Source organism: Prionailurus viverrinus, chromosome A1, assembly GCF_022837055.1.
Source record: "Prionailurus viverrinus isolate Anna chromosome A1, UM_Priviv_1.0, whole genome shotgun sequence".
Classification (NCBI taxonomy): Eukaryota; Metazoa; Chordata; class Mammalia; order Carnivora; family Felidae; genus Prionailurus; species Prionailurus viverrinus.
This window is the reverse complement of record NC_062561.1, coordinates 16,221,247-16,242,527: the sequence shown is the minus strand read 5'-3', so window position 1 is coordinate 16,242,527 and position 21,281 is coordinate 16,221,247.

Sequence of the window (21,281 nt, the reverse complement as noted above, 5' to 3'; positions counted from 1 at the left end):
TTTTTTAAATGTTTATTTTTTGAAAGAGAAAGCTAGAGTGCAAGCAGGGGAGGGTCAGAGAGAGAGAGGGAGACAGAGAATCTGAACCAGACTCCAGGCTCTGAGCTGTCAGCACAGAGCCTTACGTGGGGCTTGAACCCATGAACTGCGAGATAACGACCTGAGCTGAAGTTGGACACTTAACTCACTGAGCCACCCAGGCACCCCTCAACAGTGAGTATTTAAGCAAATATGGTATATCCATGCCATGGAAAATTCACCAATGGTCAGCAAGAAACAAGAACAAACTATTGATCCATGCAACACCATGAATGGATCTCCAGAGAATTATCCTGAGTGAAACAGACAGTAACAAATAGCCACATGTGATACAACCCCATTTGTATAGCGTTCTTGAAAGACAAAATTATAGGAATAGAGAAAAAAATTAGTGGTTCCCCAAATTTAAGGACAGAACAAACAGGAAGAAGAGAGAGAGAAAAGAAATGGATGTGCTTATAAAAAAGCAACAAGTGGCATGTGTCAACATGGTAGAGAAGTAGGGGGACCCCAAGTTCCCTTGTCAATCAAGTACAGCCATAGTGAGGCCAGAAGACTTGGAATTCCAGGAATACAGGCTACAGAGGGACAGAAACATCTCCAGGGGCTCACAGGGACAACTTGGCAGGCCATAGGTGCGTGATTGTGAATTGGGAGAGACAAAACAGATGGAGTAGGCACAGAGGGGAGGGATCCCCTTCTGTGGAGAGACAAAAGGAAGAGAAAGAGAGGCTGTGGAAGTGTAGGATTGTATTTGGACATGAGAAAAACCATGGACCAGGGAACAGAAAAAACGGAGAAAGAACCAATTTGTAACTCGTTCCAGAGTTGTGGGGCTTTCTTTGGACTGGGGCCTGCTGCCCTGTTCACGCACCTGGGGAGGAGAGGAGCCAGCCCTGGGCTCAGTCACGAGCTCAGATGCAGAGTTGGAGAGAGCAATCTCCCTTGAGTGTTGTGGGAAGAATGCATATAGCCACTCCAAGGACAAAAGACGCTGCAGACACCCACAAGCCAAAGGCCCTTTATTGGCTGGCTGAACAGAGTGGCACTACCCTGGATCTAGGGCATGCAGATCTGGGGTGGTATCCTTTAAGACATTGGGGCTTAAATCCCAGCCAAGTGCCTGGGAGGTGTAGGAGACTGTAGAGCGGGACAAACCGGCCCACTTGGACCCATGTGTCATTGTGAGGATGGCCTGAACAGAATGGTTTGGGTCACCCCAACCAGGAAGGAGAGACTGGGGTGTCACCATTTTTCTCCCCATCACCAACAAGTTAGGGCTAGATTGGAGGCAGGACCTCCTACACCAAACTATTCCCTCTCCATATCTGGTAACTGAGTTATCAACCAGAGCAAGATTGACACTGACCAAACCAGACAGCCCCTACTCCAGACCAGTGCAGCCATGGGTTCCAAGTCACAGGTATAAGTCCTGTGGGTTTTAATTTTCTGATTTGATTCTTGGTCAATTCTTATTATATATATATAAAATATTTATAAAAATATTTATAATATATTTATAAATATATATAATATTTTTTATTTCTTCCTTTTCATCCTCTGGTTATTCTGGTTGTTGGTTTATTTAAGCAGACATTTTTATTTTTTTAAACATTTTTTTTTTAATTTTTTTTTTTCAACGTTTATTTTTGGGACAGAGAGAGACAGAGCATGAATGGGGGAGGGGCAGAGAGAGAGGGAGACACAGAGTCGGAAACAGGCTCCAGGCTCTGAGCCATCAGCCCAGAGCCCGACGCGGGGCTCGAACTCACGGACCGCGAGATCGTGACCTGGCTGAAGTCGGAGGCTTAACCGACTGCGCCACCCAGGCGCCCCTAAGCAGACATTTTTAATCTATTCTTTTTATACCTTTTCTGAATCTCCTTCTTTATTTTCCTCTCTCTCTGGATTAAGCTGTATAGTTTCTCTATGCAATTTTTTTTTCTTTTCCCCTGTCATTTCTCTCTTTGTATGGGATAAATCTTCTTCCACCAACCCCCCCTTAGAACATTTTTCAGGTTACTTCAATGAACAAATCAAAGCACACTTGGTGGAAAGTCCAAACCACCACTATGAGTAGAGAGATAAAGCAACTAGAGTCACAACAACAGAGAGCACCCAACACATTCCAAAAACACCTCCTGAAGGGCCAGGTCCTGGACAGGGTATGACCCTTTTTTAGCATAGCAGTGCTCGCAGGTGCAGGACACATAACAAGCTACTAAAATACACAAGGGACAGAAAACTAGCCAAAATGATGAAACAGAACGATTCTCCTCAAAAGACAGGAAGAAATGACAGCTACAGAATTGCTCAAAACAGATATAAACAATATATCTGATCAAGAATTCAGGATAATAGTCATAATATTAATAGCTGAGCTTGAAAAAAGCAGAGAAGACAGCAGAGAATCTATTGCTCAGAGATCAAGGAACTAAGAAATAATCACGACAAATTAACAAATAGTGTAATTGAGGTGCAAAATAAACTAGAGGCTGTGACAACAAGGATGGAAAAAGCATAGGGGAGAATAAGCAAAATAGAATATAAAATTATGGAAAAAGATGAAGCTGAAAAAAAGAGAGATGAGAAAATACTAGACCATGGAGGGAGAATTAGAGAACTAAGTGATTCAATAATAATATCCATATCATAGGAGTTTTAGAAGAAGAGAAAGTGGCAGAAGGCCTACTTGAACAAATTATAGCTGAGAACTTCCTTCATCTGGGGAAGGAAGCAGACATCCAAATCCAGGAGGCACAGAGAACTCCTCTCAGATTTAACAAGAATAGGTCTTCTCCATGGCATATCAGAGTAAAACTGGCAAAATACAAAGATAAAGAGAGAATTCTGAAAGCAGCTAGGGACAAATGGGCCTTAACATACAAGGGTAGGCACATAAGGGTAGTAGCAGACCTGTCCACTGAAACTTGGCAAGCCAGACAAGTGGCAGAAAATATTCAATGTGCTGAACAGGAAAAATATGCATCCAAGAATCCTTTATCCAGCAAGGCTGTCATTCAGAATAGAAGGAGAGATAAAGCCTTTCCCAGACAAACAAAAACTGAAGGAGTTCATGACCACTCAAGCAGCCCTGCAAGAGATCCTAAGGAGGACTGTATGAATGGAATGCTGCAAAGACTACAAAGGACCAGAGACATCACCACAGGCATGAAACCTACAGGTAACACAATGACACTAAATCCATATCTTTCAGGAATAACTCTGAATGTAAATTCTCCAATCAGGAGACATAGGGTATCAGAGTGGATTAAAAAAAAACCGAAGGGGCGCCTGGGTGGCGCAGTCGGTTAAGCGTCCGACTTCAGCCAGGTCACGATCTCGCGCTCCGGGAGTTCGAGCCCCGCATCGGGCTCTGGGCTGATGGCTCAGAGCCCGGAGCCTGTTTCCGATTCTGTGTCTCCCTCTCTCTCTGCCCCTCCCCCGTTCATGCTCTGTCTCTCTCTGTCCCAAAAATAAATAAAAACGTTGAAAAAAAAATTAAAAAAAAAAAACAACCCAAAATCCGTCCATATGCTGTCTACAAGACACTCATTTTACACCTGAGGACACCTTCAGATTGAAAGTGAGGGGATGGAGAACTATCTATCACAGTACTAGAAATCAAAAGAAAGCTGGAGTAGTCATACTTATATCAGACAAACTAGATTTTAAACTAAAGGCCATAACAAGAGTTGAGGAAGGGCATTATATCATAATTATGGGGTCTCTCCATCAAGAGCTAACCATTATAAATGTTTATGCCCCCAACTTGGAAATACAAATATGTAAATCAATTCATCACAAATATAAGCAATCTTATTGATAAGAATATGGTAATTGCAGGGACTTTAATACTCTACTTACAACAATGGACAGGTCATCTAGGCAGAAAATCAATAAAGAAACAATGGCCTTGAATGATACACTGGACCAGATTGACTTGACAGATATATTCAGAACTTTCCATCCAAAAGCAGCAGAATACACATTCTTCTAGAGTGCACATGGAACATTCTCCAAAATAGATCACATACTGGGTCACAAAACAACCCTCAATAAATATGAAAGAATTGAGATCATACCATGCACATTTCTTATACAATGCTATGAAACTTGAGATCAACCACAAGAAAAATTTGAAAAACCTCCAAATGCATGGAGGTTAAAGAACGTCCTACTAAAGAATGAATGGATCAACCAGGAAATTAAAAAAGAAATTAAAAAATATATGGAAACAAATGAAAATGAAAACACGACAGTCCAAACCCTTTCAGGTACAGCAAAGGCAGTCCTAAGAGGAAAATACATTGCAATCCAGGCCTATTGCAAGAAATAAGAAAAATCTCAAATACAAAACCTAAACACACACGTAAAGGAACTAGAAGTAGAACAACAAAGAAAGCCCAAATACAGCTGAAGAAGAGAAATAATAAAGATTAGAGCAGAAATAAACAATATAGAATCTGTAAAAACAGTAGAATAGATCGATGAATCTAAGAGCTGGTTTTCTGAAAAGAAAAAAAAAAATTGATAACCCCCTAGCAAGACTTCTCAAGAAAAGAGAACCCAAATAGATAAAATCACAAATGAAAGAGGAGAGATCACAACTAACACCACAGAAATACAAACAATTATTAGAGAATACTATGAAAAATTATATGCCAACAAACTGGAAAACCTTGAAGAAATGGACAAATTCCTAAACACCCACACACTACCAAAACTCAAATGGGAAGAAATAGAAAATTTGAACAGACCCATAACCAGTGAAGAAATTCAAAGAGTTATCAAAAATCTCCCAACAAATAAGAGTCCTGGGCCAGATGGCTTCCCAGGGGAATTCTACCAGACATTTAAAGCAGAGTTAATACTTATCCTTCTCAAGCTGTTCCAAAAAATAGAAATGGAAGGAAAGCTTCCAAACTTTCACACTCATCCTGTCACAGTGCATAGTAAGAAGGGTAGATGACAGAATTTTAGCTTGAATCTGTCTCACAGAAGGTTATTTTCCTAGTCTGAGAACATATAGTGGAAATAAAACATTTTGTAACTGAAAGACTTGCATACTCGTCCCATGACCCACATGGGAAGGGCCATTTGGCCATTTTGGGAGCCCTTTTTGGCCTATGCAAGAGAAACAGGGCTCTTAGAGAATAGCTTCATACAGATTTCACCACAGATAATCAGGTCATGATGACAGTTGTGGTATCTTTACTAGAGCATATCAACAAAGTCCTATCTCATGGTATGAAGATATTGACTTAGAAAAGCCTTCCTCCATCCAACTCCCGTCTTTACCAGAAAAGACAATCTGATAATTTTGAAAAATTTGCCATCCTGTGGCAAGGATAAGAGTAAATCTTTAATGCTTTTCCTCAAGGTTATATCAGTGTCCCTGCTTTCCATCATAATATAATCTAGAAGTACTTTGGTCCCTACAATATTCCATAAAGCATTACATAAAACTGTAACATTGATGACATTTAACTAATTGATCCTGGTGAGCAAGAAATAACAAGTGTTCTAGTTACATTACTTAGTACGATCCATGGGAGGACATATTGAGTATTATTTGTCTATGAACTATGTAAGGGGCAAGGTTGTAACTGGCAGACCCAATGGTTTTGGAAAAGTTTATGATCAACAGACATGATACATGGAATCTTTGGCAAATTTCAATGAAAAATAGTAACATATACCCCAAAGTTTTGGAATAAAGTCATGCCTTCTTTCACTTACAATATTCTCTACTTGAAAGGCTTGCTGCTGAGCCTTAGTAAGAACTAAATACCTGACTCTATGACATGCAACACAGACTGCCCATCCTGAACAAGGTGTTCTATAATCTATTGAATCACAAAATTGGACATGCACAGCAGAATTCCATTGTAAAATGGAAACAATATATTTAAGACTGAATCCTAGAAGATTCAGAAATCACTAGGAAACTTCACAAGCAGCTAGCTCAGACTCCCATAATACCTATTTGTACTGCTTTTTCACCAATTCCTCAGAATATCTATACCATCTCATTGGAAGCTCCATTTTAAAAAGATGGAAAAAGAATGGGCCTACTTAGCAATGGATTTGCTAGAACTACTCAAAAGTGAATGATACAATATTACAGCCCTCAAATGGTACCTCTGAAAGATATTAATGAAGGAAGTATTTCCTATGGGAAGAACTCCAGGATCCAACATCTGGTTGTACACTTTGTGTGGAAGCAAACATAGTCTGAGGTACAGACCAATCCTGTTTCAGGGTCAGAGACTTGGAAAGCACAAGATTAAAAAATTGGTGATAAAAGTTATGTAGTATATCCTTCTAAATGCATGCAGAGTATGAAGTTCCTATGTGCACTGCAAAGGAGATTGTCTATTATGATGAGAAGATGATCTATATCATGAATCATGCTATGGAAGCTTCTTTTCCTCAGTGAGTTCGTGTATAAAGAGCTTTGGTAGCAGGGATTGGATTATGCATGGGCTCAACATATTGTTGAGCCATATTACACTTTCTCTCCTCAAAGCTGATTTGGCTACTACTGCTGCTGAGTGCCCAATCTTCTAAGAAACAGGCTAATGCTGAGTAACTACCTCTGGGGGGAATGGTTGATCACCTAGTGGCAGTTTGATATAATGGCTCAGTTCTATTATACTACAAACAGCAATTTATCCTCCCAGGAATATACAGATATTTTAAGCCAGATTTCCCTTCCTTACCAGCAGGACTTACAGAATATCTTATCCATCCATTGCTAAGTTACTCCACACAACAATCACCTCTGAATAAAGACACAGAGTGAAGGAGGTGAGACAATGGACTCATGCTCCTTGGATTCACTAATCTTAACCACAAGTCCCATCTCCCAGAAGAAAATGACTCACTGAACAGTAGATACCTTTTGAAGACTCAATCATGTAACAAATTGAAAAATAAAAGTCACTGAGGTTAGTGCTATCCTAGAAAATGCAATATATACCTTAGACCAATAGTCTATATATCTGTCAACTCCCCACAGCCACTGGTCTGGGAACCAAGGAGTAAACCAATATTTTCTTCTTTTCCCATGGACTTGAATCTGTGGTTTGGAGGTCCTGGTACCCAGGAAGAACTGTGAAAATATATTCATGCATCTGTTAAACTGGATGCTTTAGTCATTTGGGGCTTTTCATGCCTCTGTAAGTTGTCTTCCAAACAGCAAAGAAAGGGATCAATGTACTGGTTGGGTTAACTGATCCCAATCGCAAATAAGAAATTGTGTTAAGGAGAAAAAAAAAGACAGTCTCTGAAACACAGGAAATTTGTTGCAATATCCCTTAATACTCACTTGACCAATGATCACAGTCAATGAAAGACTGGCCAACACAATGAATATAGGATCACCAAACATTTAAATCCAGCATAATTGAAGGTTTGGGACACATTAGATTAAGAATTCCACCTGGCCAAGGTGTTGACGGACAGTAAGGGGAACGTGGTGATGGAAGAAGTAGAAGTCTCAACTTAAGCCTCATAAATAGTTACAGAAGCAGGTCTAAAACAACTTTCTGCTCTCTAACCACTTGATTTTTCCTCCCTTTCTTTCCCTGATAATTTATGGGAAGAATGGTGACTAGCATTTCAGATTTCAGGTTGGAATATACTAGAGTATATCTAAACTGGCATTACCTTGCAAAGTTAGTATAATAAATAGCACTTTGTCTCCTGCATCTACATAGCTCCTACCAGGCATTCTTTCTACATCTACTGTCCATCTCTCTCCTTTCAGGTCTTGCTGTAGTAATGGTTCCTGTGCTTAAAATCCCTGGGGTATTACCCAGTCCTCAGTGATTTCCCTAGCCTGTCCATATCCCTATAATGGTCATTAACTCTCAAGAAAGACCATAGTCCCCATCTATTTTTTTTTATCATGATCCAGAATAATAAAGGATACATGCTTTTAGATCTGCAGTCACATGAGTTTTTAAATACTTTTTAATACTTCATTCTGAATTAGAATTACCCACCTGGTGCTGGCAGAGCTGGGCAAATATGGGTCTCTCCCATAAGGACAGGGACCTTGCTATATAGCACAGAGCAGACCTGCATTAAGTGTCCTGCACTTGACCAAGAATGTCAACTCTGTGGACACCTCACCACGTGGAAAAATTAGGTCAGAAATGTGGAGGGTCTCCCATAATATGCAGAGTATACCAAGAAATCCTATAAACCAGTGATAAAAAGAGAACATAGAATAGAAACTTTACTAAGGATTTGAAAAAGCAGTTCACAGAAGAGGAAACTTAAAATGTCAATTACAGAATTCCTAGCCCAAATGGACATTCAATATTCCACTTATTTATATGAGATCACATTTTTAATTAAAGTTAGTTTTCTATTTGGTGTCATACTGAATATTTTGTCATTGATGAAAGTGATCAGAGATAACCAAGAAGTCAGTTACAAACTTTAACTCTTCTATAATAACTTAAACTTTTGTCTTAGCTTAGGACTGCCATTCACCTAGTTCAGACTATGATCCTGCCTTACTAATAGGGCTTGCCCCATGCCAAGCAATTCTCTAAGCGATTCACATGTGACAACTAATTTCACTTTCATAACAATCCTGTGAAGTATGTAGTATTATTATTCCCACTGACAAATGAGCAAACTGTGTGTCCGAGATCAATTGGGATTTAAACTAAGATAATAGGTCCCATGGTCCACGGTCTTAACTATATTATACTGCCTCTAATTTGCAACTTGTTCCTGGCTTGAGCAGCGGTCTATTTTTAATCCTTGCTCTCCACATGATTTGAGTAGAGCATAAACACTACCTCCTTCAAGTACAAGGAAAAATTCAAAGTTGCTGATGGAAAATGTAAACTGTGGTCGGATCCAGTGTGAATACCATGAAGAAAAACAGCAGGTATTAGATTAATATATTTAATTGCAAAACTACAGAAACAATCATTTAGAGCCAACATTCCCCTCCCTCTTCGAGTTTCCCCAGGATTGGGGAAACATTTAGAAAGACTTAATGGCAACGGGAGGGGCAACTTCGGGCTAGAAATACAGCTCAGATCCAGCTACCTATTTAAGGAGGCAGAAATTTCGGCCTGCACAGGACTTCCTAGGGAGAGAAGTACTGCTGACCAAGGAAGGCACACTCACACTTCACACCAAATGCTGCTGAACACGTACAAGAATTTTAGCAGTAAACCAGTGTGAGAACCAAGCCAGCCGACCCAATCAAAGGAGGGCCAGGGAGAGAAGGAGTACAGTGAGTGAAGTTTTAATGATTCTTGCAGGAGCAAGTGTCTGACGGACAGGCACACTCGGGTGGTTACAGCAGAGAATTTATTTCCTAGCATGCAAGTCCCCGCTCCTGATTCTTCACTGGCTGAGAACTACAGAGGTTACAGCCTTACCCTGGCGTGGCCGCTGCCCCTGTAAGGCAAAAAGTAGTCTGACTGGAACAAATGTACGTTCCTTCACCTGACGGCGGAGGCTTCAGTTCTTTGGCGCATGCTCATTGCAAAGCTTGGGAAACTAAGCCCTTGAAACCGAGAGGGGAAGAACCAGGAAGTGACGCGTCTAAGGGTTTGGGACGCCATTGTGGGTGGGGGAGGGGTTTTATACATTTTCCGATAAGTTGTAAACAGTCAATCAGACACACAGCTTTTATTTGGTACTTCTGAAAATGAATCATCTCTCTTCTCACACTACGGCCACAGGAATGAAGTGTTTCTCTTCTGGACGAAAGGTGATTGTACCTTAAGTACAAAAAGTCAAAGGTCCTAAATGTTAGTACTTCACTTAAAAATCACTTTTTCTCTATCCTTAAAATATTTACAAGGTCTACAAAATTGGCAAAAGAGGGAGAAATTATCGAAAGACGAAAGAAATACAAAATGTAGACTATAACTACTTTTTAAAGCTATGTGGGACAATTTTCTTGTAAAGATAGAAAAATCTTGCAGTAAAATATAAATTCCATAAGGGCCTTACATATCTTATTTATCATTTCCATCCTTCTGTCTTCACTGCCTAGAACACTGCCTTGCATAAGGAGATGCTCAATAAATATTTGTTGCATAATTTAATTAACTAATTAATTAACAAACAAATGAGCTAGTGTTGGCAGACCAAGTTCCACAAAATATTTCTATTTCTTTTTTAAACATAAACCCTATCCATTTCGGGTTTAAATTATCAGGATAATGTGAATGAAGATAGTAATTTGATCCTAATGATCAGTCTGTTCTCAGCTGATTAAAATGTTTTCAGAGATGCCAGACTTCTGGTTTTTTGTTCTCTTTTAATTTTTTTTTAATGTTTATTTATTTTTGAGACAGAGAGAGAGCATAAATGGGGGAGGGTCAGAGAGAGAGAGGGAGACACAGAATCTGAAACAGGCTCCAGGCTCTGAGCTGTCAGCACAGAGCCCGACGCGGGGCTTGAACTCACGAACCGCGAGATCATGACCTGAGCCGAAGTCAGACCCTTAACCGACTGAGCCACCCAGGCGCCCCTTTTGTTCTTTGTTTTTGACAAGAGTTTCTTTTTTTTTTTTTTTTGCTTCCATGCATATACCTTCTTTTTGCCTCATCATTCTTGGGCTTATTTTAGTTTAAACCTAAGAATTGCACCGATAGAACTCCCTTTCCCTTTCTCTCTTTCTCTCTCTCTCTTTCATCACCTACTAATTAATGAGAACTGGGCTCTCAGTCATTTCAGAGAAAAAATAATAATCAGTCCAATCATAAATGCATGTCTTTATTTGTTGAAATCTCTGGTTTCTCCTGCCAGGGCAAAAACTCTACCAAATGCCTCTTTCAGCTTACCCTGTTCAGAGAGAGAGAGAGAGAGAGAGAGGGAGAGAGAGAGAGAGAAAGCTTTTAAAAGCCTTTGAGCACCTAAGAAGGCATCCATCTAAATGAGAAACAGAGGGCATTCAGAGCACTCACTGAAAACACTTGAGAGTTAGCACATAAATACATCTAAAACTGTTTTCTCTAAACCCTATAGCCACAGATTCAAAATGTATACCAATATAGCAAAGCTGTATGCTAGTGCTTGTTTGTAGTTTTATAATGAACAGTGAGTTGACTGTTCTCCCTATCAGTGGTGTAAGCACATCAGTTAAGGACTCATTCATTTTTGTTAATGCTGCTTCTTTTTAATTTTTTTAATGTTATTTTTTTAAGAGAGAGAAAGAGACAGTGTGAGCAGAGGAGGGGCAGAGAGAGAGGGAGACACAGAAGCCGAAGCAGCCTCCAGGCTCTGAGTTGTCAGCACAAAGCCTGACACAGGGCTGGAACTTGCAGACTGTGAGACCATGACCTGAGCCAAAGTCGGAAGCTTAACTGACTGTCCCATTAATGCTGTTTCTGATGATAGTAATGAGTTACTGTGGTCATTATAACTGGGATAGTAGCTGGAAAAGAGCAGCACTCAAAGAATAGGGACTCTCTCTTACTCCTTTCCTTTTCCCACTTAAATATAACTAAAATCTCCTGCTTAAATATTTTTAATAAATTATATATGGTTGAAGTTGAAAATCAATGTTCTGGATCCTTTTGATTTTCTTTTTGGCTTCCAGGGGTAGATTTTACTACTATAGCTAAATTAACATAGGCTGGTTAAATGTTACCTGGATATTAAGACAATTATACTAATTAATTATACTGTTCGAATGGGAAAGGGCAAAGAATATTAATTTGTCATCATTCCTTTCCAGCTAATATGCATTAAACTTAAATTTACACTAACACTCCAACATCTACTAGCACAGCACTGTCTTCAGCCAAATTTGTCTATTTATTTTCCTTCAAATTCTCCATACCTTTTATTAGATCTCTGTCTTGAATGATTTGAAACCTGACAGCTGTCTATCCTCCACAAAAAAATGCACGGAGACCTGAGGCATAGTTTCCAGTCTCCAATATATAATTAACAACCGTCCTCTACGTCTTCTACAGACTGTATATTTCACTATTTTAAAAAAGATTTTTAGGCACTCTGTTATCTGTATGATTATTGTGAGAGTGTTTGTTCTTTTGATTCTTTCACTAATTAACCAGTGTTTATAAGCCTCTTGAAAGATTGAATAAGTTTTAACTACTGGTCTGTTTTCCTTAACATGGGCATTAGGCCAAAGGTTAGGTAGGACTGTAAAGAGGATATGTGGAGAGTGTAGAAATTGGGTAGAAGAAGCTACTTGAATGATTCCAACATTCCTTAATAAGATACTATAAGACATTTTTGTAAAACTGAGCTCATGTCTCCATTTTTTGACCTTGATGTCTGTTCACAAGATGTCTAAATCATCATACTCCAAGCCCTATTTCCCTGAAGTAAAACACTACTATGTAACATCTGGAGGAAGACTTGGAAAAACATGATACAAAACGAAAATTCCACCAGGGAATATGCTGAAGAACTTTAGAAGTTGCTGTGCACTTCAAAGTCTCCTCCTGTTTCTTACAGTTTGTAATCTTAGAGACTGTCTGCTTATAAGCATACCATGCACAAAGGCTTTAAGTGAATTTTCTTCTCAAGGATATCGTTTCAATTAAATGTCAATTAAACAGAAATCCTGCCAGTTTATTGTTTTCTTCCTCCCTTTTCAAGAGAGTGATTGTGGTAAAATCATAGATTAGAACAGATGTTCCTTAAGCAGAATCCTGGGCTAGCACTTATTTTTAACCTTTATACTCAGAAAATAGTTTCAGATACAATTTGCCATATAGAAGCAAAGTCTAGATACAAATTCTTGATGAGTTATTGCCATAGGTGGCCCCACACAGGTAAATTACTTAAAATTCTTGAAGTTTATTTCCAGAATAATAAAGCTAATGAGTTTGGAGAAATAGGTTACAGGTCTTGCTTTTTCCATTCTTAAAATTACCCTCAACTGCAGAATTAAAAACAAAACAAGAGAATATGTAATATTGTTATGTGATGAAAAGAATCTACAATGAAATAGAAAAAGAAAACAAAATTCTTTTCAGGAGAAACCTTGTATTTATTTAGAAGGAAGATTTCTAAGCCGAAATAATAAGCCAGTTGTGATGGAAAGGATTGTCTGCCTAAACAAAAGGCAGTGGGGAAGTTACTCCATATAGGAAATGGTAAAGGATCTGAGGTTCTGAAGAAAAAACTTGTGAGGACAGACACAGACTTGCCAAAATGAAGATAATGAAAAACACCAGTGGTGGTGTGATGGGAGTAACAGTTTGGAGAAAATACAAATACTTAATGAAGGAGAGTTTCTGGTATGGGGTAAGTGTCACCTGTGACCTACATGGACTGAACCTTTTATTTTTATTTATTTTTATTTTTAAGTTTTATTTTATTTTACTTGAGAGAGACAGAGACAGTGTGAGTGGGGGAGGGGCAGAGAGAGAGAGAGAGAGAGAGAGAGAGAGAGAGAGAGAGAGAGAATCCCAAGCAGGCTCCATGCTTAGCATAGAATATGACAGGAGGCTCAATCCCACAACCCTGGGATCATGACCTCAGCTGAAATCAAGAGTGGGATGCCCAACCAAATGAGACACCGAGGTGCCCCAAAGAGGACAGCTTTAAAATGAAAGCTACTACTGTAGTTAATGGCCTTGTGGTGTTTGTGCTCCTGTTATTGATGTTCTCTTTCTTTATGTGCACACGCGCATACACACACACACACACACAACTCAGAATGTCTTTTTTTCATTTTTTTACCTTTTCCTTCTTTTAAAAATGAAAAAGATCATGACTAAAATGTGGAGGTTAATAATATAATCCAAGGCAAACATAGTTTTTGTATGAAAAACTGAAATAACTAAGGTAGTATGCATGTATTTCAAGTATCTAGTTTGTTCTCAAATTTTATTTTATCCTGCAGAGAAAGGAAGAAAAAAATACATAAAGACACTTGTAGAATCTTTAGAGCACTGATCTCATCTCTTCTTTATTTCCTGGAGAAATTCTGGCATTAGAAGTGGCTCATTTTTCTGCATTAATTGCTTATTTATAATGTGTCGACAAGTCTCTTCTTACACTTAACATGGGAAAAATACAAAATAAGCACTGTGCAAAATATTTGGCAAATAAAGCAAAGAAGCTATTTTGTTGTGTTTTTTTTTCTAGTTTTTCAGATAAGAACCGAATAGAAATCACATTTTTACACTAATAGTTGTTAGAACTTCAAGGTGAATAAAGATCTACAAAAGTGAAAATTCACAAATAAATCTATTGGATTTTACATTCATTTAAGAAAACTACTAAACTAAAGAAGTTTTTAACTTCTTTAATGATATAACAAAAAATAAAAATAAAAAACCCACCATCTTTAAACTTTAAACTTTAAACTTTAAACATCTTTAAACTTAAAACTTAGCTTTATGAAAATATAAAGTCAAAGGAAATAGCAAATACATTTCCTGATAGACTTACAATAGATATCAATGAGTAGAAAAGATGGACCATACCTGGCTAAATCCTTTTAGTTGAAATAAATGTAAAATCAGTTAAAAAGAAAGAAAAATTATTGAAAATTATGGGAGATATGCTTTATTAGCAAATGTATCATTCTTGGGAGTTTTAATTGCTGATACTTCTATTAAGAGACAATTATGTACCATGATATTAAACAAACAACAAAAAGACCAGTGATACCATCAGGAACAGTGAAAGAATACAATGCATAAAACAAACACACAAACAAAAAATTATCATCCTGCTCTATGTTGCTCTGACCAGTGTGTAATTCTCCCTCATGCTAAGACATCTATGGGCAAATGAAAATACACTGAAAGACTAGAAAATAGGTGGTATGGAAAACTATATCACATGAAGAAAAGTTGAAGGGACTGAACAGAGAGCCTGGGGAAGAGAAATTCAGGCAAATGCCAGGAGAAACAGAGAGTAACTTTCTCTAAGTGTTAAAAACATTGTTTTTTTGAAAGAAAAGTCCCGTTTGTTCTGCCTGTCTCCAACAAGGACATCTAGGCTCCATATAGAGAAAAATGTTCTAAAAGTCAAAACTGTATCATTATGGGATAGGTTGCCATATTAGGTCTCTTTCACTCACAAGTGGGAAAACAAACAAACAAACAAAAAAGGAAGACTAAAAGGGGGACTTAATGACCACACACTCAAGAAATGTTTGAGCATACCACATTCAGAGGTTCAAGCAGTGTCATGATGCTCTCCATTTCCAAGCTTTCATCTCTTTTTTGTTTGGTTTCTTTCTTAAGTGAGTTCTTGAAACAGAAGAACCAAGAGAGCCGCTGGAAGAACCAGCCTTGTCAGGACTTGAATTACAGAGAGAAGAAAGCAGACCTCTTTCTCCCATCTTCCATTTGTGGGTTATAAGAGCGTACAGTGGGTCCACTTGGCTCCCAAAGTAGTTACTTCTTAGACCAATCACTATAGACAATAGGGGATGGATGCTGTGCAAGACCTACCCTGGGTCACATGCCTATCCATAAAATCACAGCAACCACGACTGACATCAGCAGAATCACTCTAAATAGAAGAGAGACCCTAGGTAGCTGTGCAGGCAAAAGCAAACAGGCAAAAAAATGGAATCAAAACAAACTGAACTAAACCAAAATAAAATAAAATGCACCACAGCTACTTGGAAAGGTAATGAATTTCTCATCACTGAATATGTTGGAGCAAAAGTTAAATAACCAGGTGTCAGTGATAAAAAGCCATACTACCCCTTGTCAACTGTGGAATCCTGAGCAAGTCATCCCTCATTTCCTCATTCAGTCGACAAATAATAATTTAGCACATACAACACGGTAGGCTATGCAGACCAGACACAGCGGTGTACGAGACAGATGAGGCACCTACCCTGGAGGGGCTTACAGTCTGTGGTCTCTCATCTGTAAAAGAGATTATATTTGTCACATAATATTAGTGTGTTTAAAAGACAAGATTACATGGAAAATAACAATTATAAAACAATGTATGAATGTAAGATACTAAAGAACATAAGTAAAATAACTAATATTTGTACTGGAAAAGGTGGAAGGGAGTTAAAAGCAAACTTCATCTCAAAAGGAATTTTATCTACACATGCCACATACAGACTTCCAACTCCACTGTACAGCCTGTGATCTAATCCAAAATGATTTCATCCTTAAAGATCAAGGGGGGAAAAAGCCTCATAGTGCTTTCTCAGCCTAGGAGACAAAATGAGAGATTTAAGGAACAGATCATCCCATGGGCCATAAACATTGTGACACTGCTTATGGGACAGGAATCTGGGTGAGGTCCATAGCAGGCTTGACCCCAGGGCTCTGTCCTAGTCAGCCCCCACAAAGGGCAACTTCTCAGAGTAGCAAGAATGCCTCAGTATACCCAGCCTTCTAGGATGCTAATGGCACTGGCCTGCTAAGCTAAAACTTAAAGGACATGAAACCACCTTGAGAAGGGTGGGCAGCCCCATCAACAAATTCAGTTTAAATGAGAGAAACAATAGCTCAACCAGGAATGTGTCATCAGTGCCCAGGCACAGCGACAGACACAATTGTGTAAATGCTGCCATTAGTAGAACACATTCTAATTCTAACTTCTACCTCTTTGGGGAAGCTCTTCATGAGTCATGGCCACTTCATCTTTCTAAGCTTCAACTTCCTAATCTGAAGGTGAAATAAGAGTGTAAACTCACTAATAAATTTTTTAAAAGACAAATACATTTACAGGATAAATAATGGAATATTGCCTCCCTGCTACTAATTTTTAAAGGTGGCCTGATATACAATTTTATCGCCTTAAGTCAGTGCCAATTTTCTCCGTTGAAATCTGTCTGTTTAATGAAGACAATCTAAGATGTAGGAACCTATGGGACTCAAATATTTTTTATTCACTTTGAATTTTAAAAAGCGGTCAGATGATGTTTTTTGAGGAGTGTGGAGTGAGGTTAGTAGGCAATGTGAAAAAATAAAGTTGCTCACTGCTGTCTTAGATTTTATCCTGGCTATATCACTCATGTTCTTTCCCACATCTATACGCGATTGGTGACAGCCCCTGATGTAGGATAGGAAGTAGTAGGATTAGGAGAAACCTCTGACTCAGACAGTACTTACTACAGCCTAACTTCCAAACCATCTGGGTGGAAAGGTCTGTTTGGACTAGGATTAGATTCTGCCCACATGGGACCCTTTCTGTCTTTAAATCAGCCATTAAAAACCAAATGTGGAATTTCCTTCTAGCTCCGAAATATTAATGTCATATCTTCACCACAAAAATAAACCAAAAATAATCTAGAGAAATTTCATTACATCTAATTAGACAAATAGGGTATAGAAAACTTTTGTCCAGCTGATTCAAAATGAAAAGTCTAGAAGCAATTGCCAAAACATCTATCTCAAAGGGGACGTTTAAATTGAACGAAGAACTCCATCTTTAGATAATGACCAAGGCTTTGGTACTGAATTACCAATTAAATGACAACACCTTTTATTTTTCCATTTTCAAAGATAAAATAGGCTTTTGGGTTAAAAAGGTTTTTTTCAGATGTTAAGTGTTCTATGGGTACTATTGGCCAATGAAGTGGAAGGCAAATTTTTAGGTTTTTTATTCGTAATTTTATTTATTCCCAACTTTCCATTATTGCATGCTTCAGTCATTTGGCAATGGGAGGATTGGAGGTCTTATCAAAGGTCTGCTTATTCTTCCCTATTTGTATTAATCTCCAATATAACAATTTTTTCTGATGAGAAAGATAAAGAGGTGTGTGTGTGTGTGTGAGTGTGTGTGTGTAGCTTTTATTTTATTCTTAGGACACCAAAGTGGTAGGCTATCTTTTGATCTTCTGCTGGTCTTTGCAGCTCAGATATTTCTAATAAGTGACCCTGCTTCTTTTTTGACTGAGATAGTCTATCTTACCTCATGGCTGTGTTTACCAACATTTCTCCCCACATAGTACATGTGAAGCACATAAGGCTGCTTCTGGCTAAAGGTGATCAGCTGCAAAGGAGCTCTTCTCAGGGAGACTGTTGCCAGAACAGATCATCAGCAACTTTGAGTTTAGAAACTCAATTGTTGAGCAACTCCCTTCAGAGCTGAAGCACAGACTTTGCCAACAATTCTGCTAACAAGACCACCAAATATTTGCTATCTCACTTTACAGGCTTGCATTCTCTTTCTCATTTAAAATACATTAATTGTCAATACATTTGGAATGAAGTTCTGTATGATTTAGTGTCACCTTCCACACATACAGGTTCCTTGAACCAGGTGGGTCCCTCCCCACATACCGGCAGATCTCTCTCTGGCTGCACTGTCTCTGGTAGTGTTCCACAGTACATATTTTTGCTGCATTATTCTACAGTCAGAGGGGGCTTTAGTAAACAAGCAGGCAGCTCACAAGTAAAGTATCTTACAGATTCACAAAATCCCTTTCAAAATTCAAGGACTTAGGCTTCAAAAGGAAAAGGTAAAATTAGGCAATTTTGATCAAAGAAACAGCATTTCAATGTCAAAGACATATAGGGATGGGCATATTTGTAACAGGAAAGAATTCGTGTTTGCTGAACGTGACTGTCCTCTACCTAGTGTATCAGGAGAGCTGTTCTTCCGGAAGGAGCACTGGGAGCAGAGGCCACCACCAGAGGTGGGGACGTGGGGATGGGGCATTTCTTCAGCAACACTATAGCTGACTCTCACAGGAAAGTTTTCATTCTTTTTTTAAGTTTTGGTTTGTATGCAACGGTGATTTCAGAGGGCTAAGGGGAAGAACAGGGAGTAAGCCGATCAATGAGCCTGCTTATTCCTTGCTTGCTTTTACTGCTTCTAGCACTGGGAGTGATTGACTTAGTAAGTCTGAATTTAGTATACAGAAAGATCTGTTCTTAAAGCATGCTAGTTAATCAGAATCTTTTGAGAGAAATATTCTTTTCACACTGCTGAAGGAAAAACATGAAACCTACAACAATGAGGATGTGCTTTCCCATGGGTTGTGTTCACTTACTGTCTCACTCTCTTAGTCTCAAATTCTAAAGACATAAAACTCAAAAATTTAATTGATTTTACTTCTAAGTCATATCACACTGTTTTGGTTCATTTTTTAAACAGAAATCGACCATTAAATCACACTTTGCAAAGTTGATTCTTACAGTGTAAATGTTTGTGAAAGTTCTCTGTTGAAGTTTTCTTTTTTCTTTCTTTTGCTTTGTTTTTTGTTTGCTTTTTAAGTGACTTTTACCATCAGTTGGTTTCACTGTTTCCCTGAGGGAAATGATGTCCTTATATTTTAAAGATGCTAATCAAAAGCTTGGAATCTTCCCTCTTGTTTTTTTTTTTTTCCAGCTGAATGCTTCCAGAAATAGATTACAATAAATTTTCCATTTGTTTTCAAATTAGACTACTGCTCTAATTAAAAAACCATGACCACAATCATAAAAACTTGACCAAAAAGATATATAAACATTAAAATGCTAATGATAAGGACTTATGCCTTGTAGAACTTGAAAAACAAAAATTCCATTATACACATAAACACAGAGTTGGAGAGAAATAGAATTGAAATAAATAGCTTCTGTCATTATTTATGGGGAAATTATTTGAAAATCTCATCAGAAATTATTTACCTAAGAGTTTATTTGAAATACACATAACTGGAGACAAAAACAGTTCTCATCCTAGTTCTTTGAAACTGCCAACTTTCAAAGAGAAAATTCTGATGGTTTTCTTCACGTGTGACAATATATTCAATTGTTTACTATAATTCAGACAAAACCCAATTCACCTGACAATCTGCAAAGCCAACATTTTTATGTAAATTCAGCAAAGTTTATGTGCAATTACTCAATAATTACCAAATTTCTCCTTTGCATTGCATCTGCACATATGTGTGCAATGTATACATATGGATACAAGCAGAATGAAAGCCATCTTTGTGTATTTATAAAATTCCTTTTTAGTGAATCCAAGTTTAATAAAATGTCATCTGCAGCAAAACATTTGGAAGAAGCCATATAAAAATCGAAGGGTTTTATTTTCTCAGGTGCTTTCACTGGCAAGAAAAAGAGTTCTTTCTAAATGTTCAGAGACATAGAGGAGTGAAGAAGCGCTCGAGTAAGCTCCAACCTCTGATAATATCCTGAAATGTAACTCTCCTGAAAATGATGCTAATGTAATTGCCAAAGGCTGGCTGAACTCAGAATGAACAGTTGCTTAGCATATTAACATTCTTATTTTCTAAGGTTAAAATACAAAAACATAAAAATAATGTGAAATGCACAGGATGCAGGCGCCTGGGTGGCTCAGTCGGTTAAGCATCTGACTTCAGTTCAGGTCATGATCTCATAGTTTGTGGGTTCGAGCCCCACATAGGGCTCTGTATTGATAGCTCAGAGTCAGGGACCTGCTTCTGACTCTGGGTCTCCCTCTCTCTCTGCCTGTCCCCCCAACCCCCACTCACACTCTGTCTCTCTCTCAAAAATAAACATTAAAAAAAAACAACAAAAAGGAGATGTACAGGATGGACTTTATTGGGTTGAAGTTTCTGGAGAATACTATGGCATTCTTGTCAAATTTCAACTCCTTGGTGAACCGCTTGCGTTTCCTCATTTTTATTATTGCCTTGGTTTTCAGGGGGTTTTTTTTGCCCCAGATAATACTGGGTGCTTCTTAATATTTTTAGATTGTCCATTCTGTCTCATAATAATTCTTCAGCTAGTCTAATCATTATCAGCTACCATTAAGATTGTGATTCACGTACAATTACATCTTGAAAAGTCTGTTCCTTTTGCCTATTTAGGGGCATGATTTAAAATTTACAATACTTCATCAGTTCCCTAATTAGAGTATCAGATTTCACCCACCTGTCCCCTTCCCCTCCCTGCCAAAATCACCTCAGCTAATGTAGTATGTAAAAGAGAGCATTTGTCATTTCTAGCCATACTTGGCTTTCTCAGAAATGTCCTTTCATTGCACAGACATTTCCTTTACTAAAATGACCAGCTCATTGCAGCTAAACACACCCATATGGCCTGCCCCAAAGGCTGCCTTAATAAACTGGCCAAATAAAACACTGAGAATGTCTGTAGAGGAAGAATACTAATGAGTACTTTTTAGAAAATGACTAGAATGTGGTTTTATTGAAAATTAAAGTGCTAAAAAGAGAGAGAGATACAGAGAGAAACTATGTTTAGGCATGGGTGGCCAAGTTTCCATAGAGACACTTATTTACCTCATTAATCCATTCTTTCCTTTCATAGTAACTTTTATCTGGATCATATTACCACTTAAAATAA